The sequence below is a fragment of the Eptatretus burgeri genome, chromosome 12 (genome assembly GCF_056783735.1).
Source record: "Eptatretus burgeri isolate ZD-2024b chromosome 12, Ebu_testis_v1, whole genome shotgun sequence".
Classification (NCBI taxonomy): domain Eukaryota; kingdom Metazoa; phylum Chordata; class Myxini; order Myxiniformes; family Myxinidae; genus Eptatretus; species Eptatretus burgeri.
In genome coordinates this window covers 332,904-357,018 of record NC_140972.1, presented here as the reverse complement: position 1 = coordinate 357,018, position 24,115 = coordinate 332,904, and the positions used below count along the sequence as shown (strand labels likewise).

Sequence of the window (24,115 nt, the reverse complement as noted above, 5' to 3'; positions counted from 1 at the left end):
GGTAGTGTTGTGGTTACCAGATTCGCAAACCACCATTCAGGTCCCTTAGGTGAGGTATCTCGGTAAGTGCATGTGTAGTTAGGCCCAAACCCGTTGTCTAGTGGGAATACATGTCATTTATACGTGCTGCGACTCTTCAGGATAGCCGTTTTTCTTTTACTATCTTTATTTTGGACCAACCGCCATGATTACCATCACAACCACAACATCAACCACCGACCACAACCACCGCTTCACCACAACCGCCACGACCTTCACGCACACCTCACAACCGTAGCATCGCCACCGTTCTTGCCCCGCTGTGGGTACCGGTGTTGGACTCATGCAGAACGCGCGTCGAACAGCGTGTACAAAATCACGGATTTTGTGCTTCAAAAACGGATCAAAAACGACACACGCCCACTTTTTGCCGTCCAATCGGTGAGCGAGGGGCGATTTGGCCCCGCCTCCAGAACGATCGATATATGCAAATTTGTGGATCAAAAAGCCTTCACGCCCACTTTTTCTCGGGCCAATGGGGAGCGAGGTGAAAGGTCAAAGGGAGGGGGTCAAAGGCGAAGTTACGGGGGGATAAAAGGACGGTGTTCGTCAGTCAGAGGAGGAGAACGAGAACGAAGAGAGAGAACGAGAGTCGCAAACGAGAACGAGAAGGAGTCGGAACGGAGGGGACGAGTGTGGAAGACTGGAGCCCGAAGCCTGCAGTGGCTGGAGAAGCTGAAGAGAGTCGGACGAGGGGGTGCTCGCGTCGGTGCCAGGAGCTGCACGCCCGAGGGAGGCCGGCAGCGCGACCTGGCCGAGGTGGAGACGCACACCAGGGATAATAAAGATCCTCTATACCCCGAGCATCAGCAACCCCCTCCTGTTTCCCCCCGCGCTGAGATAGTGCGACCAAGGGGGCCCCCGTTCCCACCCCCTGCCAGGCACTGTCCACGAGGCCCGCGGGTTGCGGGGCCATCGCCGTTCCGCGTCTCATCACCAGACGGGTAGGCCCGACCCGGTCTCGGCCTCAGGCCTGCCTCATTCTTGAGGGTATTTCTTTTCCTTGGTTTTGGGTATGTGTTGTCGGCGCCGTCTGTGAAGTAGAATTGTATAAGTGTTGCCGTGTGCTCGGTAGTCGGTATTAGCTCTGCACTGTGTTTTCGCTTTTATATTTGCTTTTTGTGTAAATGGAAGTGTGTTTTCTTTTTTTTGTGTGCATTTGGTGGAATTGTATTTGTGTGCTTCCCGTGTGCCGAGAATAAATGTGCTTTATTGTTGAACTGTTTCCCGCTTCGCTTCGTCATTTCTTTCTTTGAATCCCCATCTTGCTTCACGTAAAGGGTTGGTAGTGGGCTGAATACGCCCGATAATTAATCGAACCGTCGAGGTCGACGATAACACCGCTCGGTTATTCTGATAGTACGGAACGGGTCGCTTAAGTGGCCCGTGTCCGAAGTCGACCTGCGGCGAGGTGCGATCGCCCGGTCTACCCTCCGCGTGGGTACTTAGGTAGTTCGAATTTGGCGAGCAACCCTATCCCACGCGGGGGCTGATTGGCTCGATCGCGGTGAGACCGAAAGGTCCACCCGTGACTGGTTCCCGGCGTTAGTCCGAGAGGGTCACGACTGGATTGTCCGTCCGGTGGGCGACGTGCCGCGATTCGAGTTACGTGGCCGTTCGCACGCCGGCGGGCGCGAAGACCGCAACAATATATTGGGGCGTATTATGTGATACCGGTCGCTGTCCGCCTGTCTGTGCGTCCGTTCCTGTCCGCACTCTAACTCCCAAAGTTTTCAACTTTCATGTTTCATATTTGGTATATAGGTACAGACTGTGGAGACGGTGTGTCGTGACATACGTTCGTCATCTAAACTGGTTGCCATGGCAACCAGGATGCTGTTTTCCATCCGTTCCTGTCCGCACTCTAACTCCCAACACTACATATTACGTTTTCTTTTAGATGCATTTCTCATGGCAAGGCAAGTACCATAAAATTCGGACCATTGAGCGCATCGTTATATAAACCGCATCCCCTGAATTTTAAAAAAAATCTGGAATTTTAACACACACAAGCCGCACTGGTTTATAAGCCGCAAATGTTGCACGAAAAAACCAAGTGCAAAAACGTCCGAAAATTAGCCACAAAAAGTGATCGATCTTGCTTTGAGTCTAATCTGAACAGTAGAAACAACCCGACCATCCTTGCCATTGGCATTTCCTACCTCTGAAAGCCTTTGTTGACTTTTTGCAGCGAGAAAGTTCGCACCTCTGTGAGTTTTGAATTCCTCGTGTGGACGTCTTGTTTCTTCATACCGTATTCTTACCAATTTAATCTCTCTAAATATATTCTGAGGTCGCAAACTCATCGCTGAAGAAAGCAGGGAAACACACAAACAGCCGCGGCGATCAGGGAAGACACTTGGAGTGTGGATTGAACTTTTTCTACGTTTTTCATTCTCATTCTACGTTTTTCATTCTACGTTTTTCAAGTTTTGGTTAACAATGCAAGGTAATAAACGGAAATATAAATACCATATAGATAAATAACGACGTCGATCCAAGTAAGAACAATAACCTCTCTGTGATGAGTCAGGAAAATTAATTGACTTTCTGCAGGAAGAGGAGTTTTACAGTGAGTTTTTAATTCACGAAGAGTCAAAACCAGTTTTGAAACCTAATGTGAATCCAAACATAGACTGGAGACTGACGACAACTAAATAAGAACAGAGTTCAATTTGTTCGACCACTTTATTAGCGTGGAACGACAATAATCAAACGAGTATTGAACAGGTTGAAAAGCCCACAACATCCCTGGCTCCGGCTCAGGCTGCGCGTGCGCACTGGCACAGGGGACCGTCGATATGTAGAAGTACCGTAAAGTTCAATGTTCTCTATCTCCCTCCGAGTCTTTATTATGTTAATAGATAAAGGCTGAGAAATTATTAAGTTTAATGAATGAACAAAAGTTTATATCGCCCATCGTGTGACTATTCCATGGAGTAGTCCTCGTGCCAGGCAGGCACGCTGGTCGCTCTGGTGGATCGGCATTGACCTGTTGCTGGTGTTGGTGGTGTCACATCGGGCCCCAGTGGGGATGGGGCTCTCGGGGTTTCAGGGGCCGATGGTGGCGTCTGAAGGATCGCGCGCCTCGGTGTGCCTCGTCCTGGTGCTGCTGGCGTGTCTGAAACGGGTGTCGTCTTGCGCCGGGGTGTGCATACTGACGTCAGTGCCGGCTTGGGCCCCGTTGGCGTCGCAGATGTCACGGGTTCGCTGTCGAGGTCAGGCAGTTGCGGTGTTACAACGGGTGCAGGTACAGTGATGCGGGTTGCTAGATCATCATAGATAGACCGGGGTGGCAGCTGGTCATTGCGAACTGGGCTAAACTTGCGCAGGAATTTCCTGTTCCGAAGTGTGACTCTGCCCGAGCCGTTGATCTTGATCACGTATTGGTCGTGTTGGCGTACCTCCACGATACTGCCTGTCTTGTCCCATTTTTTGGGGGTGGGGTCCTGTCTGGTTCTGTACGCGGACGAGGTCCCCTACAGCAGGTGGCAGAAGGCGTTTGGTGTGTTCTGCCCAGGTGTCGGCTGTGCGGATATGACGTTTGCGGAGGGCTTCCTCCCTCGCTTTCAGGGTCTCATGCCAAGTGTCGTGCGGTCTGTACTTCCCGGGGATAATTGGGATGAAATCGCGTATCGGGCGGCCGAAGACACACATTGCCGGGGAGACCTTCGTGTCAGGGTCAGGCGCGTTACGATATTGTAGTATCGCTCTCTGCACAGCGTCAGTGTCAAGTTCTCCCTGCGGGCTGGTGTTGTCCGTGATAAGTCGTTTCATTGTCTTAACTCCAATCTCCGCGCGACAGTTGCTGTGAGGGAAGGCCACCTATGACGAGCGGTGGTGTATGCCCCATCTGTGCAGGAATGACCTGGTCTCGGTGGAGGTGAACTCTGGTCCCCCATCCGATGCGAGCTCTTCTGGCATCCCGTACGTCACGAAGGCGCGACGTAAGTGGTTTATGAGTCCGGCGGCACCACCCGTCGATTTTGAGATGATCGGCCAGTTCGAGTATCTGTCCAGCGTCACAAGGTAGTGTGCACCCCTGTGTACAAAGAAGTCCGAGCACACTGCCTGAAAGGGGTAAACGACCAGGATAGGTGGAGTTGGTGGCGCTCCAGGCTGTGATGGTGCCATCCGGTGGCAGTGTTCGCAGTTTTTCTGAGTGGCACTGATGTCGGCCGACATGCCTGGCCAGAATACAGAGGATTCTGCGCGTGCGGTCATCATTGATACGCCCTGGTGGGCAGCGTGTAGGGTGCTCAGCACATCGCCGCGGAGTGAGGGTGGTATGACTACTCGGTCTTTGTATAGGATCACTCCATCTGTCGATGTAATGTTCTCGCGGTACTGGTGATAGTCGCGAATTGTCTGTGGCATCTCGATTTTTGAGTCGGGGATGCCGTTCATTGTCATTCCCTCCAATATGTGCATATCGCCATCGCTGCTGGTGGCTTCCCTGACGCGACCCCATGTTACTGATCGCAATGATTCGAGGCCCGCGGCGCACCATGCCAGGTTGTCCTCCTCGACGTCGTCGTCATACTCCGGCTCAGTTTGGCGTAGGAGAGACAGGACGTCGGTGTGCATGCTTGGTTGGAGGTGGGTCGCTATGGTGGCATTGTCATCTGGAAGGGTCATGAGTGGAGGTCGCGTGGTGCCGACCGGCCTGCGCGACATGGCATCTGCCGCCTTGTTCTTCATGCCCGGGATATGTATGATGCGGAAGCGATGACGCGGGGTCTTCTCCTTGAGGTTCCTGAGGCAGGGGTTGGGTATGTCGTCAAGTGCTCTGTCCGAAAGGAGTTTCAGCAGTGGTTTGTGGTCTACCGCAACGATCAGGTTCTCGCAGCACAGTACGAAGTAGCGCGCCTTGTCCAAGGCGTCCGCGACTGCAAGAGCCTCGCCCTCTATAGGCGCGTATCTGGATTCTGCCGCATGTGTAAATCTGCTGCCGACCAGGGTTATTTTCCATCCATCAGTGCAGCAGAATGGTCTAACTGGCACGCATTGGCAGTGCTTTTGAAGCAACCAGAATCCGATTCCCTCCTTCCACCAGTCCGTGGCGATGCATGTTGGCTTAGTTTTGTCAAATATGCGGACACAGTGTTCGATTTCTTGTATGATCACGTCTTTCGACGAGCAGAATATGTCCTCTAACTCCATGGACCACTGGAAGCGTTCTCCACTTTTCAGGAGCTTCCGGAATGGCTGCATTCGTTCGGCCATACTAAAGGCATATGCCACGTGGTTGACAAGCCCGAACCACGATCTGACGTCGGTGATGTTACGCAGTTGTGGGAAATCGTGGATTGCTTCAAGGTAGCGGCTGCACGGTCGCACGTCGGTCATGGTGATGGTGAAACCCGCGAAGTCCACCGTGGGAGCGCTGAAGACAAACTTCTCCGGGTTGAGGATGATTCCATTCCAGCCGCATATATCCAACCATTGGACCGCCTGGAAGTAGCTCCCCTCAATCGTGTCTGACCATAGTAGCGTGTCATCTACGCACTTGGTCTTGTTACCAATGTCCGCGACGATCTCATCGTATCGTCGTGAGTAACCGTCCCCCGATGCCATATACCCTTGTGGGGCAGATAGGTACCGGTAGCGCCCCCATGGAGTGATGAAGGTCGTCTTGTGGCGGTCGTCCTCGTGTAGGCGGACGCTATGGTAACCGTTCCATGCGTCGAATACTGTCTTGCGCTTCCCGTTAGGTACGCGTCTCGCCTGGTGGAACGGGGATTGGGTTTGGTGGGTCTCGCGGAACGCATGCTTGTTCAAGGCCTGAAAGTCAACGGTGCGTCGCGGCTTGCCATTCTTTTTCGCGCAAATTACCATGCGGTGACACGATGTCACCGGCGTGCCGACGGGTACTTCCTCCAACACGCCAAGCCGAACGTCCTGGTCGAGGCCTGCTTTTACCTCATCTTGCCAATGTATGGCCACGGAGATGGGAGTGTGATGGGCAACCGGTGTCGCGTTCTTACTGAGCATAAGATGTAGTGGCGGGCCGGTCATTCTCGGTAGTTGCTGGTGTGGGCACGTGTTGAATGTGCTCTGAGCATACATCCTGAGTAAATGTGACTGTAGTGCCTCTCTGTTGGCCTCGGTCGCTGGCATGGGGAGTGCGGTCGGCTTGGTCGGCGGCTCCGCGCGTCGCGGGCAGTCGCACAATTCCGAGGTCGTCAGATTCACCTCTCCGAGTGTCGGGAATCTGTCCGAGATCATTCCCAGGTCCATGCAGGCCGCGCGGGAGAGGAATATGCTGTCTGAAGTGTCCGTCACGTACGCGATTTGGCGCGTCTCCAATCTCCGAGCGTCGTCACTGTTACCGGCGAATCTGACTACCACGGCTCCGAGGATACGAATTCCTTTGTTGTTTGCGGCCTTCATGGTCATGGATACAGGTATGAGGTCCTCAGTACTCAGGCCCATTTGTTGGACGACTTTAATGCCGATCAGGCAGCTCTGGCACCCCGTGTCTGCCATAGCATGTAGGGTTACCGCGCGGGTGTGTTTCAGGAGGTTAAAACCCAGCGCTTTGTAATCCTCGCGCTTGTTGGTGAGAGTGAGGTTGACGTATGGCTGCGGGTCAGATATGCGTTTCATCCACTTATCGTACATATCATCGTACAGGTGGTGAGCGAGGGGAAGCGTGCGCATTTCGTCCTCTGTGCTGGCCATGGTGACCGTGCATAGCTCGACAAAGGCTGCCGTCTGCTCGTCGTACATCCCGTTGGTCTCCTTAGATGGGGGTCTTGCCGATCGGCCACCCAGGCATGCCTTGTCGAGGTGATTCTGGCGGTCACACTTCCGGCACTTTTTACCGTATCCGGGGCACTCGGCACGTCTGGCGCGCCATTGAGGCGTTTTGCCGTGGCCCACCTCGCCGCAGTAGATGCATACTCCTTCGGGCTTGGCCTTCCGTTTTTCCGGCCTGGCTCCTACTCTGGCACGGACGTCCTGTTGCTTTCCCCGCCGATACGAACTACTGATCGCGTCCGTGCTCTGAGTGTCAAGCAGGCGTGATGCTGAGCGTTTTCCAGACTCTTTGGCCTCGATATACTCTCTCATGTTCTTTGATGGCATGTCCTGGTTCTTCTCACCGAGTAGGTCAAGTTGTATTGCTTGGTCCGCGATGCCACGGGCAACCACGTTGCGCAACATCTCTTCCGTGAAGTCGTTGACCTGATCGCACCCCGCCTTGGTGCACTTCATTTCATACTTGCACGTGTCCGCCTGCCCCTTGATGCGGTCGTGGAACGACCGGACGGGCTCCTCGTGTCCCTGCCGCATGTTAGACAGGGCCACTCGAGCTACCATCATGTTCTCCGTCCAGACGGCGAGCGCCTTCATGGCAGCGAGGACGTCTTCTTCATCGCTGCCCACGAGGCTCCTACCCGCCGCGCGAGTGAGGTCCTTTCTCAGCTCCTCCTCACAGCACTCCAGTAGCTGCGCGACTATGTCGGGTCCGACAAGCTTAGTACCTGTTTTGTATTCGCCCCAGCGGGTTATGAAGTACGACCAGGCCTCGCCCGTTCCGGCAAGTGCTATGGAGGGACGCTTGAGTTTCTCCATCTTGGCATTCGAGCTCGTCGCCCTGGGGGCGGCGACGTGCACAGTGGCGTGTATACTCAGCATGGCCGCCACCACTGCCGCCTCTGCGTGTGTAGCCATATAGTCACAATCCTCGATCGGGCACTCTGCTTCCACCGGCGCCATAGGAACAGTTATTCTGGAGTAAACGTTCTATTTTCGGTGATGAACACGTGTGTACAGTGTCCTGGGGCGAAGATTGGGTACAGTACCCGAGAAACCCAAACTCACTGTCGACGTTCTCGTGATCTGTTTTCACCCAGTCGTGTCCTCCTCAGCACCGACGATCTTTACTCAACTGCATCAAGTTGTTTGATTATAAATAAGAACAGAGTTCAATTTGTTCGACCACTTTATTAGCGTGGAACGACAATAATCAAACAAGTATTGAACAGGTTGAAACGCCACAACATCCCTGGCTCCGGCTCAGGCTGCGCATGTGCACTGGCACAGGGGACCGTCGATATGTAGAAGTACCGTGAAGTACAATGTTCTCTAACAACAACTTGATTTGGCCTGAACGCGTCATCGGAAAAACCCGCAACATCAGAAGATTTTGTCATGTTCATGTTTTCATTTTTTTTTTCCTTTTCTAATGTTTTTATCTACCACACTATTTTTTACTGATTACAATATACAAATACATATATTGCTTTAAAATTATTTGGATCAGACTTCACTGCAATTCTTTAAAAAAATATTATTAGACTCGTCTTTTAAAAACGATAAATGTATAAACAGGCGAGCATTGGGTGGCTTTGACACCAACTCTGATTCTTTTTTCTACTAGATTGATTACCCAACATACAGACATAACGAATATAGTGGTCACTCTGGCTGGCGCCCATGAACCAACAACATCCCGCCACGTTGTGCATGATACGGGCAGCACGTACTTTTCAACCCATCGCTGGACGAGTTATATCGATCGGGTTTCGTCCCGCACACACAACAGCAAAATCACCCGAGTGCTGGCCACGTGCGTAATGGCGGATCCACGTGCACTGTATGGAACGTGCTCGAAGGCAGACCCGTGCGCCGCTCGCGACTTTGTTTTCGTACAGAGCCGGGCACGAATGGACACATCTTACTGTCTGTGCATGGGTTCGCCATAACGTGTATCTTCGGTCCTCGCAGTCGGTAAATGTCCCCTCGCCTCAATGGCCAGCGAAGCTGCGATCGGGCGGGGGATCAGTGCATGTTGTACTGCTCGAGATCGGGATCAGTGCATGTTGTACTGCTCGAGCCACGTTGGCGCACACAGAGCGTTGGCCAGAGCTGGTCAGGGGCGCACGAGCGGGCGTGCGGGACCGACGCTACCCTCGGCCGCTCGTCAGGGCACCTCCCGGGGGTTCTTGCAGGACGATTCATGGTGCGGAGTTCGGTGTGGGCGATTCGTTTCATGTCGTGAGGTCGGAACGGGACATCTTTGTGGCGTGGCGTCATCTTGCCGGAAATGGAGTGTTGCGGTTTCCGGCCATCGCGGCCGGGCCGCGCAGAGGGTCGGGATCCATCAAACTGCCCGATTCAGCAGTCGTCACCGAGTTTCCGGGTGGCCTCCCGCCCCGCGCTGCGGGGCCTATAAAGGTCGGAGCGGGTATGTCTGTCTGTCTGCGTCTGTCTGCGTCTGTCTGCGTCTGTCTGCGTCTGTCTGCGTCTGTCTGCGTCTGTCTCTGTCTGTCCCTCTCTCTCCCCCTCTCTCTCCCCCCTCTCTCCCCCTCTCTCTCCCCTCTGTCTGTCTCTGTCTGTCTCTCTCTCCCCCTCTCTCTCCCCCTCTCCCTCCCCCTCCCTCTCCCCCTCTCTCCCCCTCTCTCTCCCCTCTGTCTGTCTCTGTCTGTCTCTCTCTCCCCTCTCTCTCCCCCTCCCTCTCCCCCTCTCTCTCTCACCCTCTCTCTCCCTCTCTCTCTCCCCCCCCCCCCCCCGCGCTCTCTCTCTCTCTCTCTCTCTCTCTCTCTCTCTCTCTCTCTCTCTCTCTCTCTCTCTCTCTCTCTCTCTCTCTCTCTCTCTCTCTCTCTCTCTCTCTCTCTCTCTCTCTCTCTCTCTCTCTCTCTCTCTCTCTCTCTCTCTCTCTCTCTCTCTCTCTCTCTCTCTCTCTCTCTCTCTCTCTCTCTCTCTCTCTCTCTCTCTCTCTCTCTCTCTCTCTCTCTCTCTCTCTCTCTCTCTCTCTCTCTCTCTCTCTCTCTCTCTCTCTCTCTCTCTCTCTCTCTCTCTCTCTCTCTCTCTCTCTCTCTCTCTCTCTCGTCTTTCGTTCAACCTGGACCTCGACTCCGCCTCCTGTCGGCATCACTGGGCTCTTCCTCCTCGTCTCCGCCCACACGACTCTGACTCCACCCTCCCAACTCAAGCCTCTCCTTCACGCCCATGGTCTCGACGTGAACTGCCCGAAGCAGGAGACGACGCATCAGCTAGCAGGGGGTACCGCGCCACGTAGCATTCCCCCCAAATGTATTGGTGGCGCATTCGGATACAGCATATCATTTATACAAAGGTACGGAGAGACCGTAGCCTAAACTCTCCTGTCTTTCCTGAATCCCTCTTCATCGGATTTTCTGTGTCTGTGTGTGTGCGTGTGTGTGTGACCTGGTGCCTGTCCAAGTACGTAACCCTGCAGAAGATCGGTATTATTATTTTCGGGTTCAGTCTGCTCTATGTCCCCTTTTACAAGTTGCTTGTTTATTGCTGCACCACACCTCTCTCCCCTATCTCTGCACAACACACCCCAATAAATCTTGATCGCCACATACCTTTCCTCGCCCATTGCAATAAATTATTATGAGAAATGTTCCCTGCTCATTTTTGTCTTTTCTTTCATTGATCCAGCATGGTCCGAATCCAAGCTAAGCCGGGACTTTATTCCCAACAATCCGTTCCTTGTAGCCGGTACATCCTTGGCAGTGTCGCTCGGCTGCATCCGATCCAGTAAAGTGATCCGGTCCGGTAGAGTGATACGGTTCGGACAAGGCGTACCGAGGGTGTATTCTCCGGTAATTAAACCACGTGGTTATTTTTAGGTAACCGAATTAACTAGACGGAGGACCCTAAGTCACGTGGTTGAGTTATTGGCGTCCACGGCCGGTTAAGCGACCCGCCGTGTCACGGAATTATCAGTGTGCGACGGCCACCGAGCTCTATAACACCACGAGAGAGGTCATCGGCAGCTCGTGATTGTCCGCATCGTGGAGTCTGCTCAGCATCCATGTTTCGTCCTTTCATCTGCAGCAGTGAGTGGGAATTGACTGCTTTTAATCCTTTAACTGCGCTTTTCATGCAAATTCCGTAATAGTCCTTAGGCTATTTTTCAGGAGAGGCTTAAATGAGTTTTGGTGGCTAAATTTGGCATATTAGGTTTCTTGATCTCATTTTGTAGGTTTATATGGTAGAAAAAATATTAGACCGGGGAACCTTCTCAAAAAGTGTCCAAACTATGAGAAAAATGGCATTTTCCAAAATGACCGCCATGAATTTTCACGAAATTAATTTTTAAGTTATCTCAACTTCTAAACCTCCTAGAAATAAAATTTAGTTATCTAAACTTAGTTGTTGGGGTCAAGGAATCCAATGACAGACATTTCAACCACAAAAATTCATTTATTTTTGTCAAATAAGTCAAAATGGAGGCATTTAAATGCCAAATACCATTACATAATGGATATTTTGGACGAGTGATATAATGCGGCTTGTATTCATTTTCGTATTGCCGTTAAGATCCAGATTCGCATATTCCATATTGTATAAATGCTGTTACAATCACTGATTATTTTCTTGAATGTTTTCTGTAAATATGACTTAGGCGAATTCAACAAAAAGTATTTATTATACATTACAGACAAAAAACTCGCAATCATATATACACTAGCCCACCAGCAGGTAATCATACAAAATCATCTGTGTACCGGAACATGCACTCATTTCGTGTAAGCGTTCTGTAGTATATGTACATGCATTCTTCCATTGTCTAAATAATGCATTAATTCAATGTCACTGTCGTCACTTGCGGCAACATCTTCTGTGTTGCAGCAGTCGTCGCTACACATGCATACTACCAAACACGCACGCCCCTGTTGTCTACATCGACATCACTTCGTGCTGCATGGAGTGGAAGATTTGCAAGAGCACTTGAGGAGATCCAGCACTTTACTAGGTACACGTGGTTGGGACATCCAAACAATGTAGATCTCCCGTATTCTTGATCATCGATTGATTTTTGAAATTGATTCACATTATATTAATCGCCACATGATTCATTTAGTTTCTATTTGATTCATATTCTTATTTAGGTATTGATTCTATCATCAAATGGAAGTTAATTTTGCATTAAATGACAATGTATCACACATAATATAACCTCAGCCACCATGGTTTTACAGGCCCATTCCTGTTTTATAGATTTCCTAAAAGATGCGACAAAACTCATGCCAACAAAGCCGAGAAGGAGTTGTGCAAAGTATGCCAAGACGCACCGCGGAGACAGCGGTGGATCGCCAACATAAAAAGAGAATGGGGAAAGGACCAGCCAACTGTCAACCAACAACTCTGCTCTCTACATTTCACAAGAGAAGATTATGTGGAATATGATGCACACAAGCGAGAACTGAAGGATACCGCAATCCCGTCTATCTTCGTACTTCCCAATCATTTACAACCAAAAGTTAGTACATTCTATGTTTGTACATTTTGTAACCGGATTATTATATTTCTGTTATTATTATTATTATTATTATTATTATTATTATTATTATTATTATTATATCATATTGCCCATAAAAACAGAACATAAGATTCCCAGATTCATAAGGCTTGAGTGATCATGAAATATCAACAAAATTCTTTTAATTATTGATGATGATAGCTGGCACCGTCAATATTGTCAATATTTCGATTATTACAATAATCTTTTTTTCTGGCAAATCCTGTTATACCTTCAGGTACCAAAGACACGCAAACCAAAATCCAGATCAACAGTACCACCAACCAAACCGGATCTGGTCGTACATGAGCCTGTAGATTCCGGTCCTGATGCTGAAGCTGTAGCTATCGTCTCTCAGGCCATCCTTACCCACGATCACCATTATGCCTACATGGAAAACCCACGAAAAGCCAGACAAGAGGCCCGAGTCCAACAAGACTGCGCCGAGCATTACACGAAAAAGCTGAATACCGCATGACGACAATCTGCACGCTTGAAGCAAAAGGTAGAAAATATGAAAGCATTGATAAGTGAACTTCGAAATATACATCTGGTAACGGATTATTGTGCTAATATACTAGAAAACAGCTTTTCAAGATTACCGCTAGAATTGATGAAAAGGATCGCTAAAAAGCGTCCTCATGGTAAAGATGACAAGGCTCATGCATCTCGGCAGGAACACTCGGATGAATTGCGGTCATTTGCATTAACGCTACAATTTTATTCGACTCTTGCGTACAATTATGTCCGTGAGACATTTGATCTAGAATTACCAAGTTTGACAACCATCCAAAGGTGGTTTCATGGATTGGATGGATCGCCTGGATTTTCGAAGGAAATATTCGGTGCCCTGAAAAACAGATCGGATTCCGAAAAAGTCAAGGGAAATGATAATGTATTTTGTGTATTCATGTTGGATGAAATGTCCATCCATGCTCATCATGAATGGGATGGACATCAGAGTTGGGGATACGTGGACTTTGGAACAGAACTCGAAATGGGCTCTGATGACACTTTACCACTGGCTAAATATGCCATAGTTGTGATGGCTGTTGCACTGGACAATAGTTGGAAGGCTCCTATAGGTTGCTTCCTCACTAATGGATTATCTGGAAAGGAGAATGCTAATATAGTAAAAATGTCTATAGAGCATCTACGAAGTTGGTGTACGAGTTGTACCATTGACATGCGACGGTCCTGAAGAACATTTCTCCATGTTTCGTGAGTTAGGTGACAGTGTCACGGATACAGACATGCGACCATATTTCGAACACCCAAACAATCCAGACTGGAAAGTGCACGTGGTGCGAGATCCATGCCACATGTTAAAATTGGTAAGGAATTGTCTGGCAACGGATAAAAAGCTCATGGACAATAACAATGGAGTCATCGAATGGAAATTCATTGAATTGTTGAATGAAATTCAAGAAAAGGAAGGGCTCCATTTGGCTAATAAGTTGAAGCGGAGGCACATCAGATGGTGGGGACAAAAAATGAAAGTGAATGTAGCAGCTCAAACTTTGAGTTCCAGTGTTGCTGTGGCAATTGAATATTGTAGCGACAAACTCAAATTGCCCCAGTTCGCAGGTTCTGAAGCAACCTGTAAATTTATATACACATTTGATCGACTTTTCGACATTTTGAACTCGAGAAATCCCATGGCAAAGGGTTATAAGGCCCCATTAAAGCAGTTCAATGAGAAAAGCTGGCAACCATTTCTAGCTGAGATGAGGGACTATGTGATTTTGAAATCCTTGTGTGGCAAGCGACTTGCCATCGGCCAGAGTTGGGTACCCTTTCTGGGTTTTGCTGCCGCAATCGACAGCATTCAGCAAGTGTATGATATTGTGGTAGTAAATGGACATATGCAGTACTTATGCACGTACAAAATGAGCCAGAACCATGTTGAACTATTCTTCGCTTCAGTTCGAGCTCATGGTGGTTCCAACAACAACCCCACGGCTCGGCAGTTCCGGGCTACCTATAAGAGGCTCCTTTTAAGAAATCAAATAAAAGTTGACACCGGTAATTGTGCAGTGCTTGAAGGTAGTGGAGGCCTCGTGAACTTGGACACCATCGGCCCCAGTATCCGGGAAGATGCCCCATCTCATCTTCAGGACATGCTGGTGGCACGACTCCACGATCTACACAAGGAGAATGACGAGGCGGATTATACGGACTAGCCGGATTATTGCCGCTTATCTAAATTTCACGAAGCGGCAATAGGATACAAGTCTGGATACATCGTACACCATGTCCGCCGACAAATATAATGCGAAGCATGTTGTTCGGCATTGGAGATGGCCGAAAAACCTGCACATGGTGGATCATGCCATGGTTTTGTGGACAAAAAAGATAAAGGGGGTCTAATTTACGCATCTGAAGATGTCATCAAAGTGGCGACCTCCACGGATCGATCGATCAGAGTCATTTTGGGAACTTCAGGCCCCACCACATTACCCCGTGGTAAAGGAATTCCTGCATCCATCATGACAAGGGTCATCAGTGATGTAATCGGGAAAGTATTCAAAACCCTGGAGGCACATGATAGGGACTCGGATACATGTCACTCAACCATATTGATCAAAAACATAGCTCCCCATTACACAAAAATTAGGTTTCATCACACGGCCAAGTTGGATAGCAAAATACTGGCTGGAGATCACGTCCGACGAGAATATACAAGATTGATTCACTTCCGTAATCGGTAAATATTTATTTATGCCGAATTAGTAAACATGAGTCCGTTAGCGTGGTTGGTTCTATTTTGAGATTGTGATTATATCAAGATTACGACTTCCTCAAGATAATATTGTACGCTCTGAGACCCTGAGAGCCTCTGACAGGCCACAGTGTATTGTAGGACTTGTAAACGTGCTATGTCTTTATCATTGATGAATGCATTTTATGGATAATTAAGGCTTATTTTGCATTATATATAAGTGAAGACTATTAGTTTTGTTGAGGTGCTCCTAAAGTATGCTTGTCATTTGTTGACATTGGTCAAATGTCTTTGGAATACCTTCAAATCCAATTCTATATCGCATGTTCCTATTCATTCTCTTATGGGAGTCTGGGCTAAAAGGACTAAACATGGTTAGCAGGCTGGTTGGTGAAGACAAATCAGTAACGTGAAGGGAAGCTGGTGGACTCTCTAGTGGTGTTATAGAGCTCGGTGGCGAGGGCCTACAATTCCGGGGAGTCGGGTGGGAGCCGAGATAGCTCCCCCCCCTCCCTTGTGGTCTTCTCACCTGACCCCTGGCCCGCAACAATATATTAAGCGATAAACACTTTACCTTGCAGACATGTCCAGAACACAGAACCTTCATCTAACCATCGACTGAAACTGTCATTCAAATATTCAAACTGTCATTTACAACAATTTTAACATGCTGAACTGCGTATCTTAGCAACCACCAATAACTTATATCAATGCATATTTATAATGTATTATTTATTTATTGTATTTTCATCTAAATACCTCCATTATTTAATGCTATCTATAAATACATAAATATATATATATATATATATATATGTTTATTTATATGTATATATATATATATATATATGTATGTATATATATATATATATATATATATATATATATATATATGTTTATTTATATATATATATATATATATATATATATATATATATATGTTTATTTATATATATATATATATATATATATATATATATATATATTTATATATATATATATATATATATATATATATATATGTGTTTATTTATTTATATATATATATATATATATATATATGTTTATATATATATATATATATATATATATATATGTTTATTTATATATATATATATAGATATTCATTATATATACATATGCATATATTGTTACGGCCATGGGTACCGAGTGCATGATGAAGAGCCGGACCTGGTGCCGGTTCATGGTTGTAAAGCTCGGAAGAGCTGGAAGAACCAGACCTGGTGCTCCCGCTCACAATTAACTTCGTGGTACAGTGGGTTGCTTTACAACCATGAACGCCAATCAGTTAACCAAGAGTTCCAGTGGTCACCGTCTAATTTTGTCGTTTAACTAGAAGTCACATGGCTTTGTGAGTGGGGAGCATGTCCTCAGCAAAGCACCAATCCTATCTTGATTCAATCTTAATTAGAGCACCTGCGCAATTACAGCTGGTGCTGCCGACAATGACAGGTTAATTAGTTTGTCAATGACCTCGAAATCTATCCAGGTTCGGTCAATGCTGGATCAATGGAAGGAAAGGACAAGCACAGACAGGTTGAAACGTAAACGAGGAATTCATTAATGAGGAAAAAATAAATAAACTGAAGAACTTTGTATTTATTTGTGATGAAAATATGGAAATTCAAATCACTCAAAATAATCTTAAGCAAATAAAGAATTTATCAGGCATTGATAGAAAAACAGACAAAGAGCAGATGATTATCACTATGCCTTACTCGACGCTAAAACACGAGACAAGGGTTCCCAGCAGATCATTCAGGGGGAAAGAAATCCGGGCTCGCTTACCAATCAAGAAGTCATCATATGTCAAATAAAATGTCCCGAAATGTGTGAGTGGACCGTGCTCCATTGCCAGCGCCCGGCCTTACCTTACACCCACTCACAAACAGGCTTGAACTCCAATCGTCGTCACTGTGGTGTAGTGGCGTATGGGCACAATGCGGGGAGCTATATGGGGGTGTGGAGGGGTGGTGTTTGTGGTCACGTGTCCGCAAGGCTTATAGGTGTTTGCGCCGCTTGAGGCGTCTGTCTACTTTGCAGTAGTGTGCATCCGGACGGACAATAAACAGAGTTCGACAACCCTCACGACTATCCGAGTCCCACTGCCCTCCGGACACTACATTCGCGACGAGTCTGTTTCGGATCGACGTGTGCAGAGTGCCTGGGTTTCATCAGTATTGACTTGGAGTCTTTGGCCGGGGCAACTGGATTGTCAGGCGTGCGGAGCCCCGGGGAAATCAGCGCAGCTCATGCGGTTTGAGTTCGACCACCTGGCGTGAAGCCGTACCGGGGAAGCGCGACGCAAGTTTCACGCGCCCACACGCACAGTCTTCGGTGCGGGTCGAGTCCTGCAGCCAGATGTCTCGCCGTCACCTGCGAATTCGGGTCGAGTGAACTGCAGGACGGCTCGAGGATGGCGGAAGGTCGGGGCACGGCGCACGGACGAGTGCCCGTCTTCGTCGGAGATGACTTTGAATTGTTTTCAGAACAATTGGGATGCTATTTCCACGCGAATGATGTAGACGACGAGAGGAAACGCAAATCGATCTTGCTCGCCTCGCTATCAATGGAACATTATCGGCCACTAAGTGATTTGGTAGCACCGGATAAGCCCAGTGATGACGGGCTGTCGTTTCAGGACGTGTGAGGGAAGATGAAAGCCCACATGGCGCCGGAGAAGTCATTGCAATTGGCTCGGTACCAGTTCGATCACCTCGCGAAGGGTGCGGAGGAGCGCGTCGCAGATTTTGTGGCGCGGGTGAAGCATTCGGCCATGGCTTGCAAGTTCACGGCAGAGGAGCATCCAGCTTGGCTCAGAGATCGCTTTATTTCTGGGCTGCAAGATGCGAGGATGGTGTCGGCGATTCTGCAAATGCGAAGTGTCGACAATACATTCGACTCTGCGGTCAAGACTGCTTCAGCTGTCGAGCAGACACTCACAGATGTCCGTGCCATCGCCGGCCAGAACGTGACGGGTGATTCCAGCTGGGGCATGTCGGGTGACTCCGGGGTCCACGCGATGACCGAGGTGCCCCAGATCAAGCGCACGCTTTTTGGTGCGGGCCGTGGCCGCGCTGCGTTGCGCGGCCGCGCGGGAAGCGAGATGGACACCCAGGGGTGCTGGGGATGTGGAGGACCGCACCTGCGGCGGGTGTGCCCATATAAGAACACCGTGTGTTTGCATTGGCACAAGGTGGGACATCTGAAGCGTGTGTGTCGAATGGCGGGGGCTGCCGTTAAGGTCTTGGATAGCGAGGTGCGGGCCGACCCCAGCGACCTGGAGAGCGGCCTGCAGCCAAGGAATAGCGATCCCGGCGGCCCAGAGCAGGAAATGCAACCAATGTTGAGCCTGTTTTCAATTGGTCCGGAGGTGACAAGACCAATAACAGTGGAGGTCGAGGTGAATGGCGCGCCGATCGTGTTTCAAGTTGACACCGGGGCTGCAGTGTCGGTCATGGGCGAGCGGGCTGCTCGTGACCTTCACGGTGTTCACCTGGTCAAGACGACCTTGTCGCTGTGCACGTACACCGGCGAAGCGATTGCACCACTTGCTGTGACAGACGTCTCAGTGGTCTACCGAGGTCGAAGCGCCCTACTCTCATTGTTTGTGGTACGAGGGGAGGGTCAAGCCCTTTTGGGCCAGGACTGGCTGGCTCGCCTCAGGCGAGACTGGATGGCGCCAGCCGGTGACCTTGAGCGGCCCATGCTGGGCCGGTTGGGGTTTCGACATAAGGAGGAGGAGGAGTTTCCTGTTTCGGAGTTCGTACCTCCAGGTGCACCTGTGCCTCCTTCGGGGCACGTACCTCCGTTTGGGCCCGGGCCACCCTCGAGACCCGAGGGCGAGGTTCCGGCGATGGGAGCCGCGACGATGCAGCATTGGCTGCCGTTCATTGCTTCCTGCGATGATGATATGCGGGTCTGGAGCAACGGGGGTCAGGCCAGTGGCGACGGGCTGTCGGGCTCCCGCTGCGCTCGTGATACAGTGCACACCCGTGTCGTTCAGGCGATTTCAGCGGGGGATTGGAGCGAGCCGGTCGCGTTCAAGAAGTTCGCGGAACGCGACCATCGACGACAAGCAAGTCATCTCGTCGTCGTGACAACCAAGAGGCATACACACGATGTGATTCATGAATTGCTAATTGTTGTGTATTTGATTCTCGCTGCACGAGTGATTCGATTTAGCATTGTTAAAGCAAATGCCAACAGTCCACGTGTGAGCATGATATGCTTGGTTGGGATCAATCAATGGGATGACCGATATGATCGATGTGATGTGAAGAGCTTGCGGGCGATCGTGGCGAATAAAGGGGTCTTTCTGATCTCCAGCTGCGAGGACAGTCCACGGTCCGCTACTCTCTCATGTGTGGGAGTTATACTGGGAGAACGCGCTGTACGTGAAGGGGAGGTTGCATTTTCGCAGACGATGTTTTTGTTGTTGTATGACACTGATATGTCTCCAGGCTACACTGATCGTCCGTTCAGACGTGCGTTGAGATCTCGACTGGATGTGATGCGTGGGTTTGTTATGGGATTGATGGTGCAGCCAGCCGGCGGCGATGTCCAGCGTCACCGCCCATCCCTGATATGGCCAAGGTCAGACGTGCCTGGCGCCGTGCAGCGCAAACCTCTGGTCTCGCCAAGGTTGGCCGCGCTGGCGCCGCGGGGCTTGCAGGCTTGGGATGTTTATCTGATTCGGTCCTGTCTGAGGGAGATGTGCCAACTTGTCGACCGGGGGCATTTGATGGTGCCGGGGGAGGTTCGCTTGAGGTGTCACCACGACCTCGCCGGAAGACGTGTAAGCATGAGCCGCCTGGGGGCGCTTCTGCTGCGTAGTGATGCTGTGCTCCCCAACTTGCTTCTTGATATCTTTAACACGGCCAGGGTTTTGTGGTCTGCAACCATCATTGAGTTTGTCATGCACCTCAGTACTTGAGCACCTGTCCACTGTATTTTGGGATTCGACTCGAAAGGATGAATGATATGCCAGGTTAACACAGCGGCATTGGGGTTGCAGGTTGGGCAGATGAAGCACGTTTTCTTTTGTGCCGGCTCTTCTGGGTTTGGTTTACGGCCACATGATTAATGCTGTTTTTGGGCTCTGGTTGTTTTCTGTGTGGTGGGGCCTATGATTTTTGATTAACGTCGTTTTGTGCCGCTTTGTTTTTTTGCCGTAGGTTGCTTTGCCGATGTTGTTTCTCATTCTAATGGTCATTTTATACTCATGTTTTTAGGAGGGAGGAATGTGGTGTAGTGGCGGATGGGCACAATGTGGGGAGCGTTGTGGGGGTGTGGAGGTGTGGCGTTGGTGGTCACGTGTCCGCAAGGCTTATAGGTGTTTGCACCGCTTGAGGCGTGTGTCTAGTTTGCAGTAGTGTGCATCCGGACGGGCAATAAACAGAGTTCGACAACCCTCACGACTATCCGAGTCCCGCTGTCCTCCGGACACTACAGTCACCTCCAGGAACCAGGGTCGCCAAGAATCAGGTACGCCAAGAGCAGGTCCCGAGCAGAAACAGCAGGAACGCTCCAACCGTCACCCACCATCAGGAGAAGCTCACAAACTGTCACCAGCGGTCAGGACTGTGAGGCTGTATGGCTGTCACCAACTCACCAGCTCACCAACCGTCTGTCTGTTGCCAGCTCACCAACCGACTGTCTGTCACCACTCACCAACGGACTGTCTGTCATCAGCTCACAAATTGACTGTCTGTCGCCAGCTCACCAACCGTCACCAAACTTTCAAGAAAATCGTCCTCCCATCCTTTTTATAGGCAACCAGTGTGGGTGGAGCCTCAAGTAGACCAGCCAAATCCACCTTGCCTATTGGCGCATCGTTGCATGTGACCAACCGTCAACCTCGCGATCATTCCTTCCTCGTTCAGCCTGACATGAACAAGAGCCAGCCAGCATCTATAGAGCTGCCAAGCAGAGCATCAAACGTCAATGAAAAAGGTGGACGTCAACGTCGGTGAAAGAGTTGGGTGTCGAATGTCGATGAAAGATAGGTGGGTGAGGTAAGGCCAAGGTCACTTTTGCCACGGCGACCGTGGGGTCTCCAAAATCTGCGGCCACTATCAATTATACGGCGGCCGCAGTATTTCCATGGTCACACAATGTAGCAGTCACATATGTTTTTATTTTTTGGGGAGCCGCACAGCGTATTTATAAATTGTGGAGACAAAAAACGTGGGGGTGCCGTACGGTCTTTGATTTGATGTCGCACGGTGACCTTAGGGCGTCACTGCGGCGGCCATAGAATTTTCAAGGCAGACGCAAGGTGACCACAAGGCGACCGCCGGGGGGCCCTAAGGCGAACGTGCGGCAAGATGGACGGTAACGAGTGCGTATATATACCAGTTTTTTTCACTGAAATAAAAATATACCAGTATATATAACTGAATATACTGTAACTATAATATACCGTGGTGCCCCCAGAATCCGAACGCCCCATTGTTTGAACAAATTGGAATCCGAACAATTTTTTCGAGAAAATTTTGCCATAAAAACTTAATACATTTTAAAAAAACCGAACACAACCTAGCGTTCATATTTGTTCACGTGTCTCCCCCACCTGTTCGAGCCGCATCTCCGCGCTTTGTTCATTCAGTTCGTCGGCGGAAGTCCTCGTGAAAGCATCTCTTGTGTGTCGATCGATACTTTAGGCCACAGTCACATTTGCTCTACGGCGAGGAAACGGCGGCCGTATGCCCTCTGAATTGACAGAAATGTGTGGCGGCCGCAGAGAAACTGAGGTGGCCTCAGGGTGCCCCTACGCCGTATGGCTATATTTTACAGGTCGTAAGGTCGCCGTGGAATTATAACGCAGAGTTATAACTTTTTTCATTTCTACGTTCGCCGTAGAAATTCGACAAGCCGAAACAAAAGAACTGGTAAAAAAAAAAATAACCAATTCGTTACCGTCCGTCTGGCTGCACGTTCGGCTTGGGATCCCCCTGCGGTCGCCTTGTGGGCACCTTGCGTCTGCCTTCAAAATTCTATGGCCGCTGCAGGAACGCCCTAAGGTCACCGTGCGACATCAAATCAAAGACCGTACGGCACACCCATGTTTTCGGTCTCCACAATTTATAAATATGCCGTGCGGCTACCCGAAAAATAACAAGGACAAATGTGTCCAAGAGCAGCGTCCAAAACCTAAAGGTTTTGTCGGCTAAAAAAAAATAAAAATTTTTTATTTAAAAACAACAACAACTTCCGATATTTCGTCACGTGCCTTCATTAAGCCAATAGCGAAACCCGTCATAATGTATTTACGTATTTACGATATATCATGTATTTACGAAATATATAATGTATTTACGAAATTACAATACGATAAATGGAATAATCTTTAAATAATAATGTGAACTTTTCAAAACTGTAAAGCAAATGTCCGAATATATTAAAAAGTTCATGATAGACGCTCTCAAAAGGCACCGTCTATGTGAGGATGTGTACATGTGCTCAGTATTTAAGGCGATCCGGATCTTGTATATACAAGAGCCGAGTCCGAGAGATTAAGGTTTTGTCTTCACAAGAAGAAGAAGAAGAAGAAGAAGAAGAAGAAGAACAACGCCGAGCTCTCTATGAGCAGCGTTCGCACATAAGTGACTGCCACATTGTGTGACCATAGGAATACTGCAGCCGCTTTATAATTGCTCGTGCCGGTACATTTTGTAGACCCTCCGGCCGCCGAGCCAAATGTGACAGGTCTTACCTCGTGTTTTCACCTTCATTTGTGATGTTTGTTTTTTTAATTGTGTTTTAATTAATTGTGTTTTAATTAAGACATCTTGTGTTTTAATTATTAACAAAAAAGCAATCCGATCACGTGGTGTGACAGACTGTCGGGCAAGGATTGAATTTCACAACAAAACCAGTTGTAATTTGGAATACCCATGATTACGTCAGCCCGATGCGTTTGATGAAAGTGATTGTGGTTCTGCGGGCATCATGTTTGATGAGTTGCCCTGGGGGCAAACGCTCTCGCAGAGTGCGCGAGCGATCGGAACCCTGGCCGGAGCTCGAGCCTGTGTGGACCTTTGGATGTGGTGATTGTACCAGTTTACATACAATACACCACCACTGAAGGTCATTTACTCATCTTATTTTACCTCAAACATGGAATTTCAGTTTAAAGTGTTTTGAAAGTGGGTTTTCTTTGGGGCCACAAACGGATTAATTCACTCCATTATTTCTTATTGGGAAAATATTTTTGGAATCCGAACTTTTTGCAATCCGAACAGCCTCCTGGAACAAATTAATTTGGGATTCTGGGGGCACCACGGTATAGGCAAACACCTATACTCCGATCTCTAGCAGTAGCGCACGGTGGACACACGGTCTACGCAGACTGCCACGGAGGTGCACGGCGGGCGTAGGGGAACCGTGCGTCGACCCTGCGTTGCCCGCAGGTAGTCACACTGACCGTAAGGCCACCGTATGGCGGCCATGGAAAAAGTGCGGCTGCCGTAATTTTTTGGGGGTTGGGAAAATTCATTTTTCATTGAGAAGAGCTTAAGGCAGCCGCACAAATAACGCAAGCCCACCGTACGCCCTTCGTGCGGTCGATGTGGAACACATCTACGTCATAGCTTGGCTTGTCGAATTGCTATGGTGAACGTAGAAATGAAAAAAAGTTATAACTCCGCGCTATAATTCCACGGCGACCCTACGGCCTGTAAAATATAGCCAAACGGCGTAGGGCTTCCCTGAGGCCACCTCAGTTTCTCTGCGGTCGCCGCACGTTTCTGTCAATTCAGAGGGCGTATGGCCGCCGTATCCTCGCCGTAGAGGAAATGTAACCTTGGCCTAAATGATCCATAGTCATATTTGACCATCAGAATAACCATTCAGGAAAAGCCTGTGGTGTGCTTAAAGAGCACGTTTTGGGTCGCTGATGACTTTGCGTGATTCGAAGGTTGTAAGCACATTAATAATCGTTGAGCAATTATTTTCTTACATTTGAAACTCAAAATATGCTAAAATTAACTTTTAAGTCAAAACTTTTGTCAGTGATCGAAAAACAGTCCGGAAGTTACCGAAGATGC

At 49.1% G+C, this 24,115-nt stretch overlaps 1 protein-coding gene and 1 long non-coding RNA gene across 2 annotated transcripts in view; one reads left to right on the top strand and one right to left on the bottom strand.

Annotated features, from left to right (window-relative positions):
* Positions 1-24,115, bottom strand: part of LOC147014942 (deoxyribonuclease gamma-like) — a 346,105-nt gene that overhangs the window by 125,318 nt on the left and 196,672 nt on the right. The gene's annotated exons all lie outside the window — the stretch shown is intronic.
* LOC147014948 (uncharacterized) lies at positions 11,648-14,425 on the top strand. Its single transcript, XR_015050086.1, has 3 exons — positions 11,648-11,776; positions 12,022-12,283; positions 12,561-14,425. It is a non-coding gene; the product is annotated as an uncharacterized LOC147014948 (long non-coding RNA).